Source organism: Myotis lucifugus, unplaced genomic scaffold (genome assembly GCF_000147115.1).
Source record: "Myotis lucifugus unplaced genomic scaffold, Myoluc2.0 scaffold_15, whole genome shotgun sequence".
Classification (NCBI taxonomy): domain Eukaryota; kingdom Metazoa; phylum Chordata; class Mammalia; order Chiroptera; family Vespertilionidae; genus Myotis; species Myotis lucifugus.
The window spans coordinates 13369061-13385186 of NW_005871063.1; positions in this window are offsets into that span (position 1 = coordinate 13369061).

Here is a 16126-nt window from a genome sequence, read left to right on the forward strand (position 1 = left end):
CCTCCTCTGAGGTAAACATTCCTGATCTGGGAAGCAAAAGGATCTGATGCCGTGTATGTCTCTGAGTAGGGGCTCTTCTCCCTGATTGAGTGCCATCAGGAAAGAAACTCTATAGCATTTGGGGATTTGAAAGCAGGAGTAACTGCTAGGGAGGAACCAAGACCTGAAGTGAGCCCCACATCCATCATGCTGTTCCCTCCTGTTATGTCAGAATTCTACCCACTCCTCAAGGTCATCTCAGGGAGACCATTCCTGAAATCCCCTAATCAGATGTGAAGTTTTCCCCATTCCCGGCATTAGAGCATCTCATGTACTCAGTTTTCTGTGTGCACACATATATTTTCTTCTTGCAATAGTATGCATTATTAAGAGGTAAGAACTGTCTTTCACACACAGTAGGTGCTTTCAGTAAGTCTTATTAAATTGAGGTGAATTCTAAACTGGCAGTGCATTGTTTTTTAAAAACCAAACAAATATAGCAATTGTATATTTCAAATGCAATATTACTAGAATATTACTAGCAATAAAAAGCAGAGTTAATTTGCATCATAACTTAGAGACTAATGAAATGTAGACTGCATTAATTTTTTTTTTATTTCATGGCTTTGTAGTTTTCTAAATTACTTTCCCCCATTACTCAAATGGTTCCTCTCTCATCCACAGGGTAGGAATGGCTAGAAAACCTTCCATTTAGAGTGTGTTGATTGGAAGCCATGTACAAATGGTAATGAGCTCATTATATCTGATGGTAATTTTATTTATTTATTTTTTATTTTTGTAAGACCCTTCAAATCTAATGAAAGAATTCCAAGCCTGTTGTCCATCTATCGTAAGTAATTAAACAAGGCAACTACAAGAGTCTAATCAAACAAGGTTGTTTTATACTTCCTGTTGGTTTTGTTTCTGGATTCTCCAGTTTCCAGTTTTGGAGGTCAGACTTAAAACATCTATATGGATGCAATTCCCACAGGGAGCCATGGGATATTGGTGTGAGAGGGATTGTAGCCTTGGTATAAAGGAATTGTGTTATGCCTTTCTTTTCTTTATTCTCCAGCTGCTGTTCCTTAAATAAAACTTTAAAAATAACTTTTATAGGGTGGTTAATACATTCCTACCCTGTGGGGACAGCCTACATTCTCAGCTGCCCAAGATTTTAAGCAGGCTCTAGTAATTTGGGTAAAGAAACAGGCTCTTGTCTTGAGTATTGAAGAATTGCCACAGGGTCAAGGCCAGAGCAAGGGAAGTGTGGGCACCGGTGAACTTGCACTCTGCACACACTTCCCTGGGGACTGCAGGGGAGGAGTGGGACAAGGTCATAAGGGTAATCTGAATTTTCTGAGAGAAGAGGAAAGTCAGAGTTCTTAAATTTAGAAGATCCTATGTCTTCCTCAAGTAATTTCTTTTATCATTTTGACCGACTCTTTATTGAGTTACACTTGGATATTGACAGCCTGTGGGAGTGCAGCAGGAGCCTATAACCTCAGTATGACTGCCTATGAAATCCATGTGCATGTAAGGTTCCCAGTTTCCTTAGGGGAGGCAAGCTGGGCAGAGATGTGTTAGAGGTTTTAAAATCCCAGTGGTCCTTTATGTGAGAATAACTATCACCGGAGCCCACAATTGGAGCAGCACCGTGTGCCGTCCCAACACGTGTCCAGCACACTCCGGGGTAGACATTGTTGAATCTATGAAGCTACTAGTTTGGCTGTTTGTACCGTGTAATTCACTAGCCTGCGGTGTGGCAGAGATTTGGCTCTCATTTGAAAAGCCAAACTGAAAGGTGAGAGAGATTCTCAGATACCCGCTACCTACCTCTCCTCACCCCGGCACGTGTATACATTGTGTATTTCTACAGATGAGGGGATAGGAAGGGTATAAAAAGAAAGTGGGAAGATATTTTACATTTATAATTACCATCTATGTGCCAGGCACTAGTAGGTGTTTCATGTCACCTCACATCATTGAGTTTTATCTCACACAAGACCAATCAGGTAGGTATTATCTCCATTTATAGACTTAAAAAGTAATATCCAAAGGAAGGCAGGGTAACAGAAATTAAGATGTGACTAATGTTTGAATTGTTAATATGCTAATGGTGGAGGGTGCATTTGACGTCCTGGCCTGTGCCCTCTCGCAATCTGGGACCTCTTGGGGGATGTTGGAGAGCCGGTTTTGTCCTGATTCTGCAGGCGAGGCCGAGGGACTGCACTGGTGCATGATCGGGGCCGAGGAGGGATGTGGGAGGTTGGCCAGCCAGAAATTCGTGCACCAGGCCTCTAGTTTTATATAATATAATATATCATAGTATATATCCAATTTTATGATAATAAATTTATAGTATAGTTTTATTTAGTCATTTTTCTACTTTTCAATTTGTATTAAAAGGAATACAGCTGTTATTTGAAAATGGAAACCATAATCTTTCTTTCTAAAGGTTTTTTAAGGCAAGATTCCTAGAAGTTAAATTACTAGGTATGTTGGTGTAATGGACAACTATTATCTTTATCTGCACAACATCCATTTCCCTCCTCCTAGAAATAGCACGAGGATTTTCCTTTGTCGATGACCTCCCCTCATCAACACCCCTCTCTGTTTCAAGCCCTGATTCAGGCAGGATGAACCCTACACGCTGCTGGTGTCCCAGGAAGCTGAACCTGTTCCCAGACCACAGTGACTGCTTCAAAGACGAGCGTGTAATCCAGGTCATGCCAATAAGATACAATGCAGTGTAATCTTGAGATTTTGCAGAAAATCATTGGTTATTCCCAGTTGAGGTTTTCTTTCTGCTGGTTTATTAAGCTGGTAGGACATAAATCTAAAGTGCAAGGCTGCTTGCTTTCACCTTCAGGGAGAACCTGCCTGAGACAAAAACAAAGCCATCCAAGTTGAAAGCAGACTGGACATGCAGAGAGATTCATAATCACATGTTGAGCACGGGGTTCCAACATGAGCCCTGCTGGAATTTTCACCTGTGTGAGCCAATCCACCCCTTTTCCCATTACAGCATTTTGAGTTGGGTTTCTGCGCTTGGAGGCAGAAGTGTTGATTTAGTGCACTGGCTCAGTAGGGCATGAACACTTAGGAAGGTCTTTATATGTGCTGCAAAATTAATTTCCGACAGCACTAGCAGCTGTGGAGCACTCATTTCTGTGTGCCAATATTGACCCAAGTAATATGTATCTTAGATGTGAAGACATTTCATTTCTAGAATATTTGTCACATGATTAATGACCTTTTAGATTTCTTCTCTGGTTTGTCTGTTCTTTGATTTGCCCGTATTTAATTTGGAGTGGTATTATATTTCTCCATTTTAGAACTCTCTTTTTGCAGTGCTAATACATAGTAAATCGGTAGTATATTTGGGCTTATATTTGTTGACGATATTTCTGTTATTTGTTTGCACATTGAACTCATGCTACACATGTATGAAAGTCTGAGTAGTATGCAGATTTCTTTTTTTGTCATAGAATTTTTACGTTTAGAATTGTTCTATACCTTCCAAAGATAAATATTTTTTATAGTTGCACTATGTGTCATTTTTAAATTTAGCATATACTTCGTTGGGAATTTATGTTGGTAGACAATGTAATGTTATTTAGGGATATTTTGGATACAATCACAAGAGTTTCAGATTGCTTCTTATGAAGAATAGAGGGGTGGCCCAGGCTGGGTTGCTCAGTGGGTTGGAGCATCGTCCCGCACACCTGGGGGATGTTGGTTTGATTCCCACTCAGGTCACATACCTAGTTGTGGCTTCCATCCCAGTTTGAGGTGCATAAGGGAGGCAACTGAGCAGTTTTTCTCTCTCACATTGATGTTTCTCTCTCTTCCTTCCTCTCTAAAAATCAATAAAAACTTATCCTTGGGTGAGGATTTAAAAAAACAATACAGGGATGTTTCACAGAACCCACGTTTAATGCAGTCACACTTCAGGGAGACCCAGGGACCCAAGGTGGCCATGCCTTGGGAGTCCTGTGCCTGGTTCTCTTCTCTGGTCTGTGCTCTCAGTGCATTGTCATTTGCCTCATCCTTGTCATTTGTTTTCTCTACTTCCTTGTCCCAGTGGGAACCATCCAACCAATCCAGAGAAGGACTAAATCAGGCTTTTACTCTCAATCTGAATTCCCAGCAAAATGACCCTGTTTTTCTAATTTGAATATGGTGCTTACTGTTGACCTGAAACGGGTCGTGCAGGATGAACTCTGGCTTCTAGCAGCCCATTCTCTGGATCGGATTCCATGGCAAAGAACCAGGGGAAGGAGAGTTACCAGGGAAGGGGAAATGTTTTCAGTTGAGAAGACAACCAGTAAGCAAGTGGTCATTACAAAGATGAAGACCTAACTTGATTATTTCCCAAATAACTTTTTAAAAAAATATATATTTTATTGATTTTTTTACAGAGAGGAAGGGAGAGGGATAGAGAATTAGAAACATCAATCAGCTGCCTCCTGCACACCTCCTGCTGGGGATGTGCCCGCAACCAAGGTACATGCCCTTGACCGGAATCGAACCTGGGACCTTTCAGTCCACAGGCCGACGCTCTATCCACTGAGCCAAACCGGTCACGGCCAAAATAGCTTTTAAACAAGTGTTGTTGTCTTAGCCCTTCATTATTGATTTGTAATGTTTGTTTTGTCCTATATAAATGCATTAATATAAGATTTTATTGCTATATGAGTGCAGTTCTTTTAGTCACTAATAGAATATTTAAAGGTTTATAAAACAAGCAAAATTGTATGTATTTTACGTAATTAATAGCATCATTAACTTATCTCCCGGGTAAGACTGGTACACCTGCTAGAGCTTTAGTCAAAAGCATGTCAATGCGACTAAGGGTGTAGAATCTAGAGTTGGCTCTATGGGAAGAGACTGGTGGCCTGAGTTCTGTTGTGAGCTCCCTGTCCTGAGAAAGATGTTGAAACTTTCTGAGCCATTTGCTTTGAACCTCAATAAAATGTATTTTTGTCTTATAATTTTATAGTTTTGTTATATGTAAGTATTACTGTTGATGCTGTATGTGAAGAAGAATTGAGTAAAAATGTAGGATAAATAATGAAATGTAGGTCTTACTATATTTCTCAAAGATATAAAAACATGTCTCATCCAATATTTTGTTTTTACATTGTGTTTTTGAAAGTGACTCTATATTCCTTCATCTTGAACCTAGGTGGACTTCTGACTACACAGAACTGGCACTCTGTGACTTCTGAGGCTAGTCGTAAAAGGTGGTGCAGTGCCTTGCTGCTTTGAGCACTCACAGTGAAACCCTGAGCTACTGTGTAAGCAGTTCAGATTCCCAGAGGCTGCCATGCTATGAGGAAGTTCACACTGTCCTATGTGGAGAGACCATATGGAAAAACTCTAAACCTACATAAAGCAAGAGAAATGGATGGCCAGTTCACACCTGTTGCAACTTATTACTCTCAGATTGGAATTATAGTCCGAGTCAGCATCACTTAGCTGAACTCTTTCCGAATTGCCAAATTTCATGTTTCCCATGGTTGAGAAAAGACAGCAGCATGGCTTCTGAGAAGTAGGTTGATGAAGCCTTTTAAAATAGAGTTGTGTCTAATTTTCTCTTTGAAGTTGTTTACATGATTGCAATGTCAAACTTTCCCTCCCGCCCTGGTTGGTTTGGCTCAGTGGATGGAGTGTTGGCCTGCAGACTGAAGTGTCTCGGGTTCGATTCCAGTCAAGGGCGCATGCCTGGGTTGTGGGCTCGATCCCCAGTGTGGGGCATGCAGGAAGCAGCCAATCGATGATTCTCTCTCATCATTGATGTTTCTATCTCTTCTCCCTTCCTCTCTAAAATCAATAAAAAATTATTAAAAAACAAAACAAAACTTTCCCTCCCCTGGCAAACTGTTTCACTATCTTGAGGAAAATCTGCACCATATTCTGAATGAATGGTTTTACTTTGAACCACAATAAAATGCTAGACATTACAGAATGTTCTGAATTCCCCATCTGGGTTGGTGCAGTGTAGATGAAGCCAGAGCTTTCAGAACATTGAAATAACTCACAACTGAGTTCATTCAGTGCAAGCAGCTGCTCAGATAGACCAGAGGTTTGGGAAGGTATTACTTGTCTATAGGACATGGAATGAATGAGTGTTAAAGTAATCTAGTTGAGATCTTAAGACATAAGTGGATGCCAGTTGACATCTGGGCTGCATGTGTTCTATACTGATGTTCATCAACAAGCTATTATTTAACACTGCTCCGAATGGCTGCCTAGGTGTTAATGCAGCCTGGATATTAAGACTGAGGTAGCAGGTTTTTCTCCTGACTTTCTGTAAAACTGATCATATTTGTATGGAATTATCTTTATTTTGGTTGTTACTGTATTTTTTAAAAACTTTATGAATTTATAGAAAAGAAGTTTGAAATACATATTTTTCTTATATAATGTATATCATAGCTGCAAATTTTCAAATCTTATTAACCAGTTTTATTTTAAAATTATTTTTAAACTGTAAGAAAGGTTGCCAAAAAACATAGCTATTTCTGTGAAACTTATTCCACCATATTTAGTAAATAAAAATCTGAAAATATTACTCTAGCTTATTATTTCCTCCATAAAAGGCAGCAACATAGCCCTGGTGAGTGGCTCAGTCAGTTGAATTATCGCCCCGTGTACCAAAAGGTAACGGGTTTGAGTCCTGATCCAATTCCTGGCCAGAGCACATACTTAGAATGCAGTTTTGATCCCTGCAGGAGGCAACCAATCAATGTTTCTCTCTCACATCAGTGTTTTTTCCCCTGCTCTCCTCTCCCTAAATATCAATGCAAACATATCCTCCAGTGGGGATTTAAAAAGAAGGCAGCAACATAAACTGGAAAACATAAGGAACCTCCTTAGATACATAATGATTTTATAAATAAAGTACTTAACTCATTTATAATGCTTTTGCAATATATGCCAATAAAACAACTCTGCAGGACATCATTTCTGAGGAAACATTAACTGTGAATTTACCTAAATATGCATAATTAATATAGGAACTTGGGATGCTATTGATGTTTTATAAGTTAAGTATTGGGGGGATTCATGTAAGAAAATACATTGAATTTCTCTATCAGCTACTTACAAAATATTTTTATTAAAATAATATAACCAAATGGGTATAAAGTAACATTATTTTAGGATGAAAAGCAGGTTTTCCTCATTTACTTCTTAGCCCCAGTTATGCTTCCTAAGTTTATCTTTTAACTCCTTTTATCTATTTAATTCTGATAATATTAGAATTTTAGAAGATATGCTTAAATCTTTAATTCCTGATTTATCAACTTGATTTATTATATTTATCAGTTTGGGTATTGACTCCTTACGATGAAAAATTAAGACTTAACACACACCCTTCCCATCCCTATTTTGCTTTCCTCTTCTTGTTTGATATTTATCCAAATTAAAGTTTTCTATTGTTATATTAGTAATTTTAATTTGTTAAAACTTCTGTTAGTAACCCTTCCCTTTACGTCACTCCTTTTCCCCCTACCTTGGCCAAAATCCTATTTTCTCTTAGCTATGCATTTATATTTTTAAGGTTGGTAATAATTATATTAACGTCAGTTAATCTTGAGTTTACAGAACAGTCTCCAATTCTTTACATCTCTGAAACATACAGGGGCCTGTGCCACCTGTTACTTTACAGGGTGCTTATATAGGCTTCTGGCTTTTTTCTCAATTACATTTCCATTTAGAATGATGTGTGGCCTATGTGTCACCTCACACCACAAGTCTTCTTTTAAAGATTTTATTTCGTTTAATGATCACTTTTTGTCCTGGAAGAAGTAATTGCTAAGTTAGTTTCCTTAATTGGATTTTCTTGTTTTTGTACACAATGTACATAATGCACGATGTACTCATTCATACAATCATCACATTTGATTTGTGTGCTCTAATTTATAATTTTCACTTTTTGGCTAAGGAACTGTTCTCATTCCTATCAATAAGCCTAGATGTTGTCATTCTTTGGGTTTTCCACAGAGACAATGCTTTATTCACTTCACAAGACTTATTAAAAACCTTGGAGAAAGAAGACAAGCTAAACCTTCTAATCAGTACATTGAAGTGAGTGTGGATACTTTGGGTGGACAACAAGGCTCGCTGCCACACCAGCCTCTAAGTACACATGATTCAAATTTGTGACTCAGAAAATTGTACTTCAGTTTCATGAACTTTTAGGAATTTTAAAGGTCTCTTACTAATAGTTTAAATTGGAAATGTCAGTTACTCAAATGCCTTGGGCAGACTATAATTTTAGTTAAAACTCATATCAAGGGATTTGATGATCAGTGGTAGGAATAACAGTTTTGGAACCATTGTCAATAGCCAATATCTAAGATCTGTTCTAATTGAGAAGTTATTTCCTTTCATCTCATTTAAAAAGTAAAGAAAAAAATGTGCCCTCTAATTTAATCCAAACCTTGGAAGAGACACTTTCAAAATCTGGTCTGGGAGTAAAAATGAAAGTATTTTAAATTTCACGCTACACTAATTATAGGTACAACTTTGACATTTCTCCTCTTAGATTTGACAAATGTTACCTAGTGTTTTCATAATGACATAACAGTTTTGTGTAGTACACAATCAAAATGTCATTATAGTATATTACCCAACCATTGGACACGCTGTTCTTTGCCAGAGAATCTTTTCTTAGTACGTGTGTTTCAAAAGCACTTACTCTGTAAATGAAAGATTAAGGTTTAGCTGACCTAGATTGAGCTGTGTGGATTTAAAATCCAGGCAGGAATCAATCATCCCGGGTCTACCTCAGTTCAATTCTTTTTTTTTTCCCCAATTTTTTTGATGACTCTGTGGATTCATTCCAGTTTTCTGGACAAAGAAAATCTTTTATGCTTGCTTAAAAAAAGAAAAAACCCTCAAAATGAAAACAAAGAAAACATGGTGAAATAAGCATGCATGATTAGATGATCCTCTTTTGAGTATGATACCTCAAGTATTCTGTTGAGAGAAACTGGAAATCCTGTCATTGTATCTGTATTTTCATTGGAGATTGACAGAGATGTCTCAAGCAGATGTAAGTTTTATTTGGAAATAAACCTGTCTTCACAAACATCTTTTAAGCTATGACTGTGTCTGATGGCATTTAATTTCTCTTGTTCCTAAGCCCTGAGAGGAGTGGGAAATTCTTTTAACCCTTATTTATGAAGAACCAACAACAAAGACCCAACATAGGTAGAGCCATTGCACTTCTAAGTCTTATATAATTAACTAAATAAAAACTAGAACCCTTTGAAAAATTCTCAGTTGATACAGAATCAGTAGATATGTAATTTTAAAAATGTAATTTTACATGGAGAATTTATTTTTAAAAAAGTCTGCATGGTGTTCAGTTCTGCTTGGTTTTTAGAAAAAAAATTATGCAAAGTATTTTCAAAATTTTAAAGAATTTCCATTGAAAATGGAAAATACAATTGAATTAAAGAACATGACTCCAAAACAATTTTGACTACATATTAAGATATATGATTAAGATATAAATGGCAACACACTTCAAAATAAACTTATTTTTCTAGAAGATTTTACTTGAGAATTTACTGTATATGGGTAAGGACTTAAAAAGGAAACAAAGTAATACAATTTAAGGTTACAATTTTTAAAAAACATTCAATAGTTTTCACAGAGAAGAAAGTCTAAACTTCCTTTTTTTCACTCTGAGGAGTAACAGAACCAGATTTGCTTTCTCACATTTAATAGAAGATGAGACAAAATATATGAAACATCATTTTCCAGGCAGTGGCATAAACGTAGCACAGAACACTCATCCTTGAAACAAGGAAAACAAAGTATGTGAGTCCTACAACTGTCCCAACGCATGGCCTGGAGTTTCCAGGAGGCAATGTAGTTAAGAGCAACCTCAACAATGCTCAGAAGCCTTGTGAAGTTGGAAAGATAGAATTTAAGGACACCAAGTTACCTAGAATTTGCAGGGCAAAAGTCCAGAGATGATGGAGCAGCACAGACATACACCATCAAATATCTGCATAGGATGCCCTTGAGGTACTAGTAAAGTACTGCTCCGCACATATATGTGAGGAAAGTACAGGAAATGAAGTAATGGACCAACAGAAAGGAATAGACAAAACAATCTCTGGAGCCCAAATGAGGCTGGGAATAATCCATATTACCACCAGCCAAACATATAAATCATAGGGTAGAATCCTCTGAAGTGTATTGTATTAGTAGGAGAACAAAATTATACATAGGGGTTTTTCAGAATTTGCTTTAAAAATATTTTAAAAAAACCTAAAATGGTAAAATGATTTGATTGAAGGTAGCTGCATTCCCAAATAATGCCAAACACTATTTAAAGAAATACAATAAAAATCCCAACAAATAAAATCCACAATGCCTGGAAACCTGATAAAAAAAAATTTCTAGGCATGCAAATAAGCTTGGAAATATGGCCCATAAAAACTAGAAGAGTAAATTATAGAAATAGATCCAGAAGTGACCCGGATGCCAGAGTTTGCAGGAAAGGGTGTGAAAACGGGTATTATAAATATACTCCATATGCTCAAGAAGGTAAAGGAAAATGAATAACAATGAGAGAGAAACAGGGATATAAAAAGGACCCAAATGAATTTCTGAAAATGAAATTATAATGAAAATGAAAAATGCACTCAAATGCCTTGATGAATAACAGTTCAACATTGCAGAAACATTGCAAATTGAAGATGCAGCAATGGAAAATATGCAAAATTAATTACAAATAAAAAGAACCTCATGTAATTCTCTATAAACGTAGTTGCCATTTTTCTGGAAATGGAGGTTTTAATATTAGATAGCAGAGATCCCAAGGTGGGGTTTTTATTTTTGGTGCCCATTATTTTATTTTCTGGGTCATCAAATTTATTACAAAATACTTTAGTAAGAACTCCCACAAACATGGGAGCAAAGGAGAGCAGGGGAGGGAGAAGGGCCCCAGGAAAAACAGTTCAGGCTCTAAGTTTCATTCAGGTGGGGGCCCTGCGGTGGATCCACAGTGAGAGCAGACTCTCCTCTTGACCTATAAGTCCTCAAATGCTTGTTCACACAAATTAACTGTAAAATGTACTCTTAGATATGATGAAATCAATGTCCTTGTCTAGAGAGTCTATTAGAAATCAGTCAGAGTTTGAAAGACATACACTACGATGGTTAGGGTTCCAGTTTTAAAAAAGTTGATCTTAAGCTATATCTTTAAGTTAATTAATTTTTTTAAGTTACTCCAGGATGATATTAATAAGTGCTTGTCATTGATATATATTAGGAAAATTACCTCTTGGTTTCTACATAATGGGCAAGAAGTAAAGGAGGAAAGCTTGCTTTCAGTTCACCAGCAAACTAGAGCAAGTCATTTAATTAAAAAAGAATAGACCTGAAGTACAGCTATGTTTTATTCCATTGAAAAATATTGCTTCATTCATCAGAGGATTCTTCCAACCTGTGCTGATGATCACTGCAGGGTAACTGTGCCAGCTATTTTAAGAATCACCAACCTTTATTCCCTACAAGCTCAGTGTTTCTCAAGGTGTCCTTGGTCGCCTGGCAACAGAATCACCTGGGGAGCTTATCAACAATGCTGATTGTTAGGCGCAACATCACACATGTTGATAAAAATCACTGAAGTGCTTTGGGGAATCTGCATTTTTAAAAAAACATATTTTATTGATTTTTCACAGAGAGGATGGGAGAGGGATAGAGAGTTAGAAACATTGATGAGAGAGAAACATCGATCAGCTGCCTCCTGCACACCTCCTACTGGGGATGTGCCCGAAACCAAGGTACATGCCCTTGACTGTAATTGAACCTGGGATCTTTCAGTCCGCAGGCCGATGCTTTATCCACTGAGCCAAACCGGTTAGGGCGGAATCTGCATTTTAATATGCTTTTCAGATGAGTCTTATGAAAAGATCTTAACAGAATTTAGGAACGTCTGATTCTTAAATGCTTCCATATCTTGGGCATTGTAAATAGAGATGAATAGAGCTTTTCAAATTAGCTTTATCATTTTCTTTAGATAGCTACCCAGAAGTGGAATTGCTGGGTCATAAGGAAGTTCCATTTTTAATTTTTTGAGGAATCTCCATACTTTTTTCCCATAGTGGCTGCACCAATTTGCATTCCCATCAACAGTGCGTGAGGTGCCCTTTTCTTGTTCTGTGTCATTTTGATAGTCGTGTAGAAAATTACAAATTAACTTGACTTTAGTGTTCTTTTTGATTCACATAGAACTGTTCTTGTACCTTTTAATTTACCTCTGCATATTTCAGAGCCCTTGCTCTGGAAGTGGCATAGTATTTGTCCCTGTTATTTTCATTTGTTTGTAATTGCTGTAATGGGGTATGATCATAGTTGCTGGGGTTTCTAGTGATTTTGTCATGGGTTTGTGAGTGTTGGGAATGTAGATAAGAAGCAAGCTCACCAGTAACTTCTCGTTCTGGTTCTACTTAAAGGCAACCATGGGAATTAAAAAGCTGTTTATCATATGCCTTTCTGTGCCTAAAGCCTTCTATTAAAATCATTCAAATTAGTTACTATTATTAATAATAATAGTATTTTATTGAATTGGTGAATACTTATTTAGATTTACTAATATTTTATAATTTCTTTGCATACCATTCCTTCCTTCTGGATTTAATTTAGTTCTTACCTAATAGTTCTGTTGGGAGATATAATGATGAAGAGTGAAATTTTAAATAAAATATACACTTCAGTTAATGTTTAGTTAGAATTTCAGAAATTGGTAGATTTAACAATTTGAGCTAAAAGTGATTTGTACTAAAAAAAAAAGAACAACTACAAAATAACAAAAATAAAACAGAAATGAACTAAGATAAATTCAGACAGTATACTCATACTTGAACCCTTCCTGGAATTTTGATTTCTCTGCTTTTTCTCTTACTTTAGTTTTTAGCATCCCTCTCTAGACCTGGGTCAACAATTGTATTCCCCTGTCAAGGAGAAAGTACATTTTCAGGCTCCATTAAAGGTGCCCTGCTTGCCATGTTTCTCATCTGCTGTATCCACATACGCAATAGGATTCCAGTCATCAGACCCTTGAACCTACAGATGGATTGAATCTCCCATGAGCTCTTGCTTCTGCTTACCACTCTAAGTTTGATTTATCTTCATAATTCTTGGAACCAGGAGATTTCCCTTTCTTTTAAGGTCCACCATATGTTTATTTTAATATGATTATATTTTATCCAAAATTCTTATGTATCATAGTATGAGAAAAGTTCATCTGTGTCAGTGCAGACTTTCACGTTGCCAGACAACTATGACTAGTTTCTTTATAAGTAAGATGAGTTTGATGGATGACTTCTCATTTCAAAGTTCTTTAAAGGTACTTTTGTTTTCAGTGTGGTGACAAAAGCAATGTTTTCCTCTTGGGTCAAAACACCGTGAGCTTTCAAAAGTGCATAGTTTTAGAGGTAATTCCTCCCCCCACCCCCCAAAGATAAAACTGATACATGCAACTTTCAAATGGCTTTAGAAAAACCTGTGAACTTGAATCTTTGGTTATCATAAAATTGGTATGTCTCAGCTATCAGAAAGGCAACCTTAGAGAAGAACCTCTCAACAATAGATGCCGTTTGTAAAAAATGACAGCTGGAATTTCTCAGCCTCCAGTGGCCAACTTCACTTAAATCAAGTCAACAACTGCATCAGTAGTAGAATTCATGCTCTAAGTTTACCCACACAAATCACAGAGATAAATGTTTTTTAAAAGCAGTGATTCTCAAATTGTTCTGCAGAAATATTTCTATCATGCTTTAAAATGTAGTGACTTCTGCTTTCTATTTCACAGCTCTGATGGTTTAATTGTTTGTTTATTTGGTTTTCTGTTCCTCCTCAAATTTTTTATATGATCATACTTGTATATAAATGTGTTACCACTGTTTTGGTTTCATATATTCCATTGTATTTCATTGTAGATACATATCTTGTTTGAAAAATACAAGTTAATTTAAGAATATTTTATGATTGCCTCAGCAATGCACTATCAAATAGGATATAAGGTTTGAAGGTGATGGTCTTGTGTTTTTTTGTGTGTGTATTTTTAGAAGTTTAGAAGAATGTTCATGTTCTTAGAAGTTTAAGGACCCTCAAAATAATCAAATCTATTCAAGTGAATATCTAGGAGCAAGGAGAAACTTATTCTAGAATGTTATAAAAGCACTAGTCTTAAAGTTCATAGAGCCAAAGAAACACCAATGGTATTTATTAAATGCTCTCTGTGCCAGGCATTGATTTAAACCTTCTTGAATGAATTAACATACTTAATATTAAAAACAAAGCTATTACAAGTTATGCCATGTAACAGATAAGCCACTGAGGCAGAGGGAGGGTGAGTAAATTACCCAAGATCACATGACCAGTAAGTGGCTGAGATAGGATATGAACATTGTCAGATCCTAGGCTTCACTGGGTGAGAGTAAAACAAGGATGGGTAAATAGAGGTAAGACTTCTATGATATCTCCTAACTCTTGACTTAGTAGTAGTCTTTACAGAGTACCTTCTAGATACCAAACATAAGTTATTGATGTCTGTAAATTTCATTTTGCTAAATTGAAAAGTAAAGTAGTGTACGCTCACAGGTTTGGAATTTGGAAGGCACACCTAGCAACCTAATGTTCAACACATTTAACATGGTAGATATAGTGGTAATGATGAGACTTAAATTGTAATTCATTTCTTAAACTCTTAAACTGTACATTAATTGCTGGAAAGGCCAAGAAACTTGGGTTAAGTGACTATATTTTTCAATTCTCATTGTCTGTATTTCTTTCTTTCTACATTTGGTATGACTGCTGAGTTGCGTAGATGAATTTGTTTTGTGGTGTCTCATGGCTGTGTTTCATCAGTTGTAAACATATACTGGTACTCTATCAAATTCTGAAAGCAGTGCTGTATACATTTCCAATAGAAACTAATCTAGAACCATTCAGTGATGAGTATGCCGTAGTTGGAATTAGAAATTGACAGTTTTTTGGCATTTCATTGAGTTGCAACATTGCATCTGAGTGTGTTGTGAGCTTTCCCTCCTGATTTACAAGCATTCTCAGAAACTACAATATTTTTTATTAGGTTCTGTGATCCATCAATACAATATTTCAATCAATTTAATATTTCACTCTTGGTAAACCTGTTTAATATTACTTTTAATGTTCAGGTTTATTTGGCACATTTAATGTAGGAATAGTTGAAATTCAGTGAGATTATAAGGGCATTGTCTAAGATAGTAAGTTTACGGTAATCTGCTTCCACAATTGTAGGGTAATCACACACTGGCCTGCACACTAGTAAGAGATGTCTTAGGTAATTGGGATCCTTGTACAACTGGTCAGGTTTTGGATATTCCTTCCCTTGAATAAGAGGGCATTTTGCTTTATTTATGATCTTGAAAATGTACCTTTCGATTCTCAATTGTAAACTGGTTACCATAAATGCTATGTTCATAAGTTCCTTAGCCATTATGGTAACATGGATGTACCAAGATAATTCATCACTGCCAAAATGGTACCACAGGTCTAGATTCTATTTAAATGAGAGTTCCAAACCATTTTATTTACTTTCAGAAAACAGTAACTTAGAACTGAATGATGGCCTTGAATTGCTTTCTTACAAATGCATTTTGGTTCAATTTTGGCACGTAGGAAGTATTAAAATTCCATCAATTTAACTATTAATTGTGTAAGAAATTGTGATAAGGATTCAAAACGTGGATTAAGATTTAAGATTGCCTAAAGTATATATGATTCTGGTGGTTGACATAATGTTAGCATAGATGTGGCTAGATAATGACTATTTTGGATTTTTTGGATTAAGATTTTTTTCTGGATTAAGACATTTAAAATTTAATTTTGATTTACTTCCACATAAACAGCACCTTTATTTTAGAACTGGAACATCTTCCAGCCTATCTTATTTTTAAAATTGCAAAACATTTTGTAGAGGAGCTGACTTAAAGACTAATGGGTAGCAGACTCCAGGTTTGAAAGTACATTTAATTTCTTCTGTATTTCTCAATCCACCAATGACATTTTTACCATATTTGATAATTCTTTTAGATAGGATGACATATCAGGTTGGCAGAATAAGCTGGTAATA